This window comes from Abramis brama (genome assembly GCF_963993115.1).
Source record: "Abramis brama genome assembly, chromosome: 11".
Classification (NCBI taxonomy): domain Eukaryota; kingdom Metazoa; phylum Chordata; class Actinopteri; order Cypriniformes; family Leuciscidae; genus Abramis; species Abramis brama.
This window is the reverse complement of record NC_139973.1, coordinates 31,149,392-31,161,481: the sequence shown is the minus strand read 5'-3', so window position 1 is coordinate 31,161,481 and position 12,090 is coordinate 31,149,392.

The following is a 12,090-nucleotide window of genomic DNA, read 5'->3' as shown; positions in this document are numbered from 1 at the left end:
TCAGTACAATGGCAGTATAAGTAAAAATAAAAGTCCATGTGGCTCACTGATCATTTACCAAGTGGTCTATCTGACCATTTCTGGTGAAAAACTCTCATGGCAGACACCACTGTCCTTCTTTGCACCATCCTGCACATCACCCTCCAGTCCAGAGGGAGGCAATGTCCTGTCACGGTATTGAATTCACCAAAACAAATATTCTCAATCCTTCGCTGCATTCAAGTCCAATTTCAGACATGAACTTGCAAACCTCCCTAAGTACTTCCCCTCGGGGGAATCCCCAATGCCATTTTGAAGTGTGTTCAACTTCATCAAGTGAACACGGGGAAGTTTATTTGGATAGACCCTCGACCCCTCGACAGAGGGAGCGAGTCTACTCAACATGTACACTTCAAGCAGAACCATAGACCACAATGCACCATGATTGTGATATCACAGCTGGTCACGCCTAATTTACCCCCACCCCACACAACTCTAGTGTGTATTGGAGTTATTTTTGTATTTAACCATATTTAATGCTTGTAGCTACCTTAAGCTGGCTGTTTTTTTTATACAGTTATAGTTTATTGTATTTTTAATAATTTTATATTTGAATATAAATATATTAATATAATAATATTTAATATTTGTTGATATTTAATTTTTTAACATCAGGCCTATAGAATGGTGCATAAAGGGTTGCAAGGGTTCCGCCTGTAGTGGGCACTCGTGCAATGCAAGCAATGACGTACATCCGAGTGAAAGAGACGGAGTGAAGTTAGCGAGGGAAGGGCGTAAAAATTTGGACTTAAACGCAGCCCTAGTAAGGCTGCATATCTGGGCTTCCACGTAATCAAGACCTCTGGAAGGCAGCTTTCGTTTCGCGTCCTTTATTCAGATTTTTTAAAGGATGCATCAAGTATATTCTACCATCACCCATAATCCTTTATGCAAAAACGAGTTGGCATTGAGCTTGTGAAATATCACTATGTAACATAAGAAAAAAAAGAGAGAAAAAAAAGCTTTTTGATATAAAAGCATTGTTTACTTTTGTTTTGTTGTAAAAGAATCACAGAATGCTAAATTTTGTTCCCCGAAGAAGAAAGAAAGTCATATGGTTTTGGAATGACATGAGGGGGGAGTAAATGATGACAATATTCCTTTACGTCAAAGCTGTAATGGTATGTTAAAGGTACAATCCAATACTGCACATTCAATACAATGAAAGAGGACAAACAAAGATACTAGTACCGGCAATATTGGATTGTGCCTTTGATAGCACCAATGATGTTGATGGGTGTAGGAATGTTGATTGTCTGTTTGAGAGCCATCAACTTGTATTAACAGCACCGATTCACACAGATCTTGATTATATGTCAGTCATACAAGAAAATAAACTAACTACCTACAATTATGCTAACTGTCATAACATTTGTTAATTTCCTTGTGTGCCTCTCTCAGAGTTTTAAGCCAAACCTCCATTCATTCATTCATTAAGATTTAGCAATAAACTTGCAAAACAAAAGGACACAACAAGAAAGTGTGTGTATGTGTGTTTCCATGAACATTCATGGGCTTTTTGTTGCCACAGGCACCGGGCACTGTTTCTGTCAGTACAGCCTCCGGCAAGGTAAGTATCCTCTAGAAATTTTATGGAGAGTTTACTTTCCCCACATGAGCTGACTTTCTGACTGAAATAATCACTTCATGCACCCAAACTGGCATCTATCAAAGTGATATTACCTCAACACATTTTAGCATTAGTGCACACACACACACACACACACACACACACACACACACACACACATCCTGCACTCTTCAGACATAAATGAATTCATGAATTCAAGAGGAACAGTGAATACAAACAGATGTGATTATAATTTGTAAGTCAGCAGAAGACGCTGGAGAAGTAGGCAGAGAAACATTTGATCTTGCTTAAATTAGGGTCGAATGTGTGTGTCAACTGCACAGCATGGCAAATCCCTCTAAAATTACTGTCACAACATGTGGCACAACAATTTTCTTGAGTGCAGGGATCAAAATAGGATAGATATTGTGTATATGTATGAATATGTAAATGGTGAAAAGACTTACCTATAAATCCTGAGGAAGGAGGGTTGGGTTGAATGTTTTCCAGTGTGTTGCTTTGCACAATATCCCAAAGTTTCCAGATAAATGAAGGATGCAGGATATAAAATGGCTGCTCAGGGAAGTTCTTCCTGTGAGTTATGTATGGATTAAAAAGGTCATAATCGGGATTCTGGTACCACTGTGAACATTGAGAAAACAGTCAAATATTATGTTAAAGGGTTAGTTCACCCAAAAATGAAAATTCTGTCAGTATTTACTCACCCTCATGTTGTTCCAACCATGTAAGACCTTCGTTCATCTTCGGATCACAAATTAAGATATTTTTTATGAAATCTAACAGCTGTCTCACTCCTCCATAGGCTTTCAGAGGGACCCAAACTCGCCGGCCCAGAATAGTTATTAAAAACATCGTTAAAATAGTCCAAGTGACTACAGTGGCTCTACATTATGTTTATCATGCGACAACGATACTTTTTGTGCGGAAAAACAACAAAAATAACGACTTTATCCAACTATTAGTGTTCTTCAATGTGGGCCTCTAACGAGAGTTTACAGGAGCGCCAGGACGCATGCGCGAGAAATGAAAGCTTTAGCATAAGTTCTGCCGGGAAGACTCAATTACTACGTCAACTATTGCTTCACTTCTATCCAATCATATTCTTATGCTCACTGTATAAAAGCTCGGTACTTACACATGTTTGAGTTCGCAGATACTGAAGCGACGATTACCCCCATCTTCCCCACCACCACCAGGATGGTCCTGTCCATACCTCCCGGGGGGGTCGGCTGCGCCCCTGCCTTCATCTTTAGGCAGGAATTGCAGATCCGATACCCTCGGATTATGCACTACGGATGGGGCCTACGCCAAATGACTTTGTTATCAGCTTGCTGAGCTGTCAATAAATGTACGATTTGTTGAAATAATTCTCCCGAGTCTTTCTGGTAGAACTGAGATCACGCCGTTCTTCTTCTACTCCTACTTGTTACTGGCTGCTCACTCCTTGGGAGTATTATTACCGCCATCTACTGTACAAGATGACGTCCCGACATCATGTTCATCGAGACGTAAATCACAATAAGTGTCGAATTCAATAGCTTACATACAGCGCGCGTCTTCCTCTGCTTATAAACAGACCGTTTTGCGCTTCCGGAAATGTCGGGGCGTCATCTTGTACAGTAGATGGCGGTAATAGGAGTGAGCAGCCAGTAACAAGTAGGAGTAGAAGAAGAACGCCGTAATCTCAGTTCTCGCGCATGTGTCCTGGCGCTCCCGTGAACTCTCGTCAGAGGCCCACATTGAAGAACACTAATAGTTGGATAAAGTCGTTATTTTTGTTGTTTTTCCGCACAAAAAGTATTGTCGTCTCATGATAAACTTAATGTAGAGCCACTGTAGTCACTTGGACTATTTTAACGATGTTTTTAATAACTATTCTGGGCCGGCGAGTTTGGGTCCCTCTGAAAGCCTATGGAGGAGTGAGAAAGCTGTCAGATTTCATCAAAAATATCTTAATTTGTGATCCGAAGATGAACGAAAGACTTACATGGTTGGAACAACATGAGGGTGAGTAATTACTGACAGAATTTTCATTTTTGGGTGAACTAACCCTTTAAAAATAAAGTACTGACACTTAGTTGCATGGTTTGATAAATGGTCAATGACATGATGCTCATTTGTCTGGATCTATTGATTTATTTAAAAATTAAATCCATAAATAGATTGGCTGGAATAGACCTATTCTATGATGAACATGTTTTTAATTTCTGAATAAAAAATCATTTTGACAGTTTTGGAAGACAAAGTTAAAAAATGGTAAAGCTGTGCTGATATTAAAATGAAGAAAAAAGCATTATCAAGAAAGCCTTATCAAGTAATTTGGTAAAACATTTTGTTAATACTAAGATAAAAATGTCATGATTCTGCCATCTTGTTCTTGATTTTCTCTTGTCTTGTGGCAGAATCATGACAGGCCCATGTTTTCATGTGCAGCACATGGCCATTTGTTTGGCCATGTGCTTGCGTTGTCTCGTCGTGTAACCCCGCCCCCTTGTTATCCTTGTTTAGTCATTATTGTTTCCCCATTATCACCTGTTGCCCTCATCATTAGCCTCCCTTTATAACCCCCTTGTGTTTCTCTGTCCTTGGTCGGTTCATTGTCAAATGTTGTCAGAAGCTGTCAAGCTTTGTCTAACAGTCTATCTTTATTATATCTCGCTGTGAGTATTTTGTCTGGAGTCCTGTTCAACGTATTATTAGAATTGTTTTGTTGTTAGTTTCTGTCTAGTCATCGTCAAGTCCTAGTTAGTGATGGCCAAATGAAGCGTTTCAAAGCATTATTGCTTTCTGATACAATTGTGTCGAAAATGGTTCATTACTCGAAGCTTCATTCAGATAGAAATTACAGCACCATCTCCTGGTGAAGTAAATGTAATGCAACAAAGCTGACAACCATAAAATGCAAAGGCTTATATGTTAACGCCCCGTTTATGACGTGTTTACCGAGGCGATCAAAGCTGAACCAGTGTTAGTGCTGTGAAACTCATTTATGTAGGTGAATTTTACAGATACTGATGAATTTCATGTGTTCACCTTGATAATAAAACATTAAGCATGATGTGTATGTGTAATTATTTCTTTAGACAAGGACAGAAGATCAGACCCGCTTAAAAAAAGTTGGAAACCATCACAGAAATTCTAATGGTTTCTATTAAAATACCAGTAGGAACCATTGGCTTTTACCATTTAAACCACTAAAGAATTATTTTTTGTAGTGTATTTGGCAGGGGCGATTCTAGGATTTTCATTTTAGGGGTGCTCAGCCCCCAATGAGGGTATGATTTAAAAAAAAAAAAGTTAGTTTATGGTCTAATGCGCATTATTAACTAGTTTCATTCATTCATCCATTAACATGGATATGGCAGGGTTTTATAATCACTGAGGTACCGAATGTGCGGTATTTAGGGGGGTTCGGGGGCATGCTTCCCCGAGAAAATTTTGATTTCTCTGATCTACATATGTGCATTTTAAGATGTTTTGAAGGCCAAAAAAATTGAATAACAACAGCTTTAAAACCATGTGCGGGCAGCTGTTTATTTTTCTCACCTCATCAGCATCACACTCTTTTTCTCTTTGTTTTTCTCTTGCTCTGTCTTTTCCCCTCCTAAAGCTGAGCTTTGACTGATATAGGCTTTTCATTTTTGTCTGTCAGTGAAGAAAGTAAACATAGGGTCAACTGATAGGTTGATTCATGAATCATTTTCTCAGACAAAGCTACCAGGAAAGCTAGGTTTATTAAATTCATTCACAATATGTACACATTCATTATTGATCTAGGCCTAATACATGGCCGTTGACAGGGCTTTATAATCAAAGAGGTCATAAATTTGAGGTTGTTATGGGGTTAAACATTTTTATTTCTCTGATATGTGCATTTCAAGACGTTTGAGGCCAAAAAAGGATAAGAAATAGATTTAAAACCTGCTCTCTCCTCATCTCCATTACTCTGTCTTTTTCTCTCAGTCTCCTGATCTTGCCCTGTCTCTTCCCCTCTAAAGCTGAACTTTTTTAATTTACTGAAGGCTACAAATTGTATTATATTAATTCTCAACATGTACACATGCATTATTAATCTTGTGCCTATGAAAACGGCTTTGTTAATGTTTCTTGTCCCCTCACAATGACATAATTACACGTTATAGGCCTATTTTCAGCTCAAAATGGCGAAATTAGACAAAGGTTTATTAGTTTTCTAATTATTTTTGTCATTCGTTTAACATTTATGACCTAAAAAACTGTCAAATATAAAATGTTTAGTTTAGCTACTTACATCTTCTTAACTCGCACTTGACCGTAAACTGAAGCGTCAGTCGTGCTGCTAAAATTCGCGCTCAGCAGCTTCTGTGAACATAAAGCCCGCCTACTTTGATTTGATTGGTCATCTCAAATATTCTGACATTGACGAGAAGTGAAAGACCAATGAGGCTCAGATGAACAAACACACACACACGCGCGCCTCTGTTTCTGACCTGCGCTCTGCTTGGCGCTGCTGCGGATTGAAGATGAAGAACATTATTTAACCTTGTCAAAGACAAAAAAAATATATATATTTTTTTTTAGAATAACAACATTTCTTACTCCAAGTTTTAGGGGTGCTGAGCTCCTTTTTAGGGGTGCTGAAGCACCCCTAAAAAGGGGCTAGCCTCGCCCATGGTATTTGGGATATATTCCATTAGGATTTAATGCCCCCACCAATAGAACCCAAATCAGTAGAGACCCACAGAGACCACTATAAATCCCATTACAACCAATAAAATTCCCATGAAAACCATTAAATCCATTAGAATTTCTATAATGGTTTCTATAGTTTTTTTTTTGTTTGTTTTTTTTTTTTTTAGCAGGGCAGTATCATGTGTGAAAGCTTTATCTTGTTTAGCTGTGGGAAGCAGTACTCTATAACTTGTTAACTGGTGGGACTGATATTTTTATATGTTGAAAAGGATGTGCTTGTGTTGTACTTGTATAATGTAGCAGAGGGTTTTTGAAGTTTCTGTCTTTGATGCATGTTTTTATGTAACAATGCTCATATGTTCTCTAATTAATAATAATAAAAAAATGTGTCAGAGGCTGTGCTTTGGGTACATGCAGAAGGCTTAGACAAAGTGTTCATTAAATGGTATGGTTTTTATTCAGAAATATTATTTATTTTTATTTTCTTTCTCGCTGGCACAACACTGAAATAAACTCAATCCACTCTCCTCAACAATAACGCCAATCCAAACACCGACTACAACCCACGGTGTTGCCATGGTTTGGCTTCACTTTTATAAGAAATACATCCGCCAGGTTTCAAACCTGTCAACACTGGATTGGGCAAATCAAAGCAGTCAGGTGGTTCACTACAAGAATGAAGCAGTGTGTTTGCTTCAGAAGTCATTTTCACGTGACTAGTGACGTAATGATACAAGCTCCGAAGCAGTGGTTCATTGCAAGGACCGTTCGAGTTTGAAGCAAGCTTCGGAGCGTCGGTGTCAGGCGTAACATCACTAGTCCTAGTCAAGTCTTAGTCAAGGCTTTTGCCTTTTGTCTTGTTTTGCCCCCTCGTGGGTTTTGTTTTCTCTGTTTTGTCTACAATAAATTGTGTTTGAGCATTCTGTCTGCTTTTGGGTTCATCTACCTCCACCTTCATGACAGAATGAACCGACCAAAGCAGAACCCAGCAGACAGTTTGTCTTCTCCTGGCGATCGGCAATTGGGTCTTCTTAAGGATTGGTGGCTCAAGACCATTTCCGACTCAAGGGGGGGCAAGCTCCCAATTCCCCCTCAGGGTGAGCTGCTGCTAAAAGAGTACGCTCAAGTCGCAGAAGAAAGGAGGTTTTTCTTACCTGACATCCTCCTAAATCGCTACTTCCTTGCTGGCCTCAAGGTTCCCCCACCTCTGGCTGAACGGGAGAAGCTGGTCCACCGCCCGTTCCGGGACATGGTGAACTGTCTATGTCAAAAGGAGCCGCAGGGTCCCACCGTGATGTCGCCACCAGCCAAGCTGCCTGTGATCCTGGAGGGTCGGGTCCTGGCTGTTGTTTCTCAAGGGGAGCAGGCTCACTCCACTTCTCCCGAGGTCTCATCCACTCCTGTTGATCTTCGTGGCAAACGGGGGAGACGGACTTCGTGGGATTCTCCGTCGGAGTCATCCTCGACCGAGTCAGTGCTGCCTGAGACTGGCCGTCCAACTCAAGTCACAGATCCCGCTGAGCTTCTCCAACTGGTCACTAGTCCGGCTATGACTTCCACACCACGACCTAGGAGAAAGAAGAGGAGGAAGGGAGCCTCTCGTCCTTCATCTCTGCCTGTCCCGGAGCCCGCTACTGCAAGCGCTGTCCCGGAGCCCGCTACTGCAAGCGCTGTCCCGGAGCCCGCTACTGCAAGCGCTGTCCCGGAGCCAGAGTCTTCTGTCGTGAGCACTGCAGAGAGGGTCGCGGCCGATTCAGCTGCTGAAGCTGTCTTGCGCTCGGTTTCAGCTCATCAAAAGATGCCTGTCCTCGTCGCTGCCGAAACATTGTCTGAGTACCTTAAACGTCTTGTCCAAATTCTTGAAGTCCCCGTCAAGTCAGTCATGTCTTGTCCTGAGTCCGTGAGCGCCGTACCCCAGTCAGCTGCCGTGAGCGCCGTACCCCAGTCAGCTGCCGTGAGCGCCGTACCCCAGTCAGCTGCCGTGAGCGCCGTACCCCAGTCAGCTGCCGTGAGCGCCGTACCCCAGTCAGCTGCCGTGAGCGCCGTACCCCAGTCAGCTTCAGACGTCAATCTCCCCGATTCAGAGATGGGGAGCGTTGATACTGAGCCGTCTTCGGGGAGCTCAGTTCTAGCTTCTGCTCCACAGTCACCCGCAGCATCCCCTGTCTTGTCTCCTGTTGTGTCGCCTCCTGTGTCCCCCGTCAAGATTCCTGTCCCGCCGCTTTCTGTTTCTGTTCCTCTGTCAGATAGCACCCCTGTCATTTCCCAGCCTCGGACTGTTTCTCCCAAGTCATCTCCTCATGTGTCTCCAGCCAAGTTCCCCCGGATTCCCCGTCCTCAGCCCTCGTCCCGGAGACCCAAGACCCCCTGTCCTCCCATCCACCCTGGACTGTTCCCCAAGGACTTTGTGTTCCCCCCACCTCCTCTGCCTTGTTTATTGTTTTTGATTCTACACCCTAACCCTGTAATTGTTTATTCATGTTTGCCATTGTTGTTATTTGTCATGTTTTGTTGGTTCATGTCCTTGTCACAGTCTGTTATGTCTCGTGTTTAGTTCCCCTTTGGGAGCGTCTGGAAGCCGCTCCTTAAGGGAGGGGTTCTGTCATGATTCTGCCATCTTGTTCTTGATTTTCTCTTGTCTTGTGGCAGAATCATGACAGGCCCATGTTTTCATGTGCAGCACATGGCCATTTGTTTGGCCATGTGCTTGCGTTGTCTCGTCATGTAACCCCGCCCCCTTGTTATCCTTGTTTAGTCATTATTGTTTCCCCATTATCACCTGTTGCCCTCATCATTAGCCTCCCTTTATAACCCCCTTGTGTTTCTCTGTCCTTGGTCGGTTCATTGTCAAATGTTGTCAGAAGCTGTCAAGCTTTGTCTAACAGTCTATCTTTATTATATCTCGCTGTGAGTATTTTGTCTGGAGTCCTGTTCAACGTATTATTAGAATTGTTTTGTTAGTTTCTGTCTAGTCATCGTCAAGTCTTAGTCAAGGCTTTTGCCTTTTGTCTTGTTTTGCCCCCTCGTGGGTTTTGTTTTCTCTGTTTTGTCTACAATAAATTGTGTTTGAGCATTCTGTCTGCTTTTGGGTTCATCTACCTCCACCTTCATGACAAAAAAAGCAATGAATATGGAAGTAAAATAATGCCAAATGTTTTTGAATTTATTCAATTTTATTGAATTTTTAATAATGAAAATGTGTTTGAAATGTTTTGAATTGAAATATTCACTGCTTAAATATTCAATCATGTTGAATTTCAGCCCATATAAGTGCAAGCCTTAAAAATACAATGCATTAAAATGCAAGCATGGTTAATGCAATGCTTTTTTTTTTCAAGTAGTGCAATTCAACTGGCTTTTTTGTTTCAAAAACATTTGTCATTATTTTACTTCCATAAAAAAAACAATCTATATACATACAGTATATATATACAGTCAAACCAAAATTTATTTAGACACCTTCAACATTTCTCACATTATCACAGTTTATTCACTATAGTTTAGAAAATTGTAATAAAAAAATATGACAAGAAATCAAAGTTATCAAATCAGTTGATATTTCACAAATGAATCAGGTTGAATAGCTGTCAGCTGCTAAATTTAAGTACACAATTAGATAATACCAATTTAGGTCAACCAATTACCTTATAATTATGTTCAGTCTGTGGTGTAAAAAGGTCACATTTGCAATTAAAGAAAAAACATTTAAGCAAAACATGGTCAGGTCAAAGTGTCTGAATACATTTTGGTCCCTTGTATAAATTTTACTGATAGTCCACTGTATGAAGAATTTTTGGGTATAATATGTCACAGTTTACTTTTTTGCTATTCTCTATAAACTATAGTGTCCTGCACCCACTAGTAAAAAAAATCCCCCCCAAAAAATGTATCTGTTGTCTGAATAATTTTTGGTTTGACCGTATATCTATCTATCTATCTATCTATCTATCTATCTATCTATCTATCTATATATATATATATATATATATATATATATATACACCGGTATATATAAAAACACGCACCGTACCGGTCAAAAGTTAGGAAACATTAAGGCTTTTTAATGTTTTTGAAAGTCTCACTAAGACTGCATTCATTTTATCAGAAATACAATAAAAACAGCAATACTGTCAAATAATATTACAGTTAATAATTATTATTCTTGTGGAAATTCAGTTTTTCAGGATTTGATTAATAGAAAGTTTAAAAGAACAGCATTTATTTATAAATATATCTTTTTTGTAATAACTATTAATTTCATAAATGTATTTACTGTCTTTTTTGGATCAATTTAATGTGCCTTTGCTAAATAAAAGTATTAATTTCTGTTGTTGTTTTTTTTATTGTACTTTTGAATGGCAGTGTATCATGATTTCCAAAAAAAAAAAAGAAAAAAAAAAAAAAAACTGCACAATAAAACTGTTTTTTAGCATTGATAATAATAAGAACTGATCTTAGAATGATTTCTGAAAGATCATGTGACACTGAAGACTGGAGTAATGATGCTGAAAATTCAGCTTTGCCATCACAGGAATAAATTATATTTCAAAATATATTACAACAGAAACCAGTTCATTTAAATTGCGATAATATTTCACAGTATTGCTGTTTTTACTGTATTTTTGATCAAATAAATGCAGCCTTGGTGAATCAGGAGACTACTTTAGAAAACCAGACTGCAAAAGATTTTATTATCATAGTCCCAGTCTAGGGATCTTTTTTTCCCCCTTCCAACTCGGTTTCGTCGTCATCTTTGTATTCCTCTCAAATTGGCTACTCTAGCGAAAATATTAGCCATTCTTGTTACGTCCACCGCTTTTTGATTTCATTCTCAGTCAGTGAAGCAAAGCTCTGGATCTAATCATTATAAATGATTCCTCTGCCGGCCAGTGCGCTGATTATGTCACCTACAAAGTCACCCTGCTCCTGCCTCACCAAATATATTTTTCAAGCAAGAAAACAACACAAGCAAAGTTTAATAGGGCTGAAGAGCATAACACTCCTGACAGATCCTCTGATATGATATTCATACCTCATCCAGGTCAATTTTATAAGGAGACGGATCCCAGGCTACCAAGGTAATGTTCTTATAGATCAAACTGCTGTTGAATCTGTGTTGGGGGTTAGCTAGAATCTGATAAAAAAAGAAGAACACATCTCCATTTAATCCCTGCACACAGGGAGACAGGGAATGAGTCAGAGGGTGAAGGTTTGTGTCTCTGTGCATTAATGCAAATTACCCAAACCTGAGAGTTAATGATTCGAATGGTTGTCTTGCTGCTCACATCTTTTTCATAGCCCTTGGAGGGTGCAGCATTAAAACGCAGAACTGCATCATGAGAATCTTGAATGGCAAAAAAAGCAGTCAATCCAAATGACCAGTTAAATTACAAGGGAGAACACATGCAGACCTTTTGTGGCACTATGGGGTACATTGTCACAGTGTCACTGTCACAAGTTAAGCTTGGTGACAGGACATGAATTACATGGACTTGATACACATGCACACATCACTATCTGATTATGCCGGCATTTACCATCTTTTAAGATCAGAATGATGTTGTAATGTGTTTCCCCCATTTGAAATGAATCTGATATACATTTTGTTTTCTGTTTAACTCAATGATTAATTTTCTTTAATAACTTCACAACCAGGTATAATTGCAATCAGAATTACCTTTTATTTCTTGAAAGAATTACCCCCAAAACTTTGTTTTGGCTGTTGGCCTACTGGTCTCATCCCATGCTGCACCATCAAACAGCCCGTTTGATTCAAACATGTTTTTGTA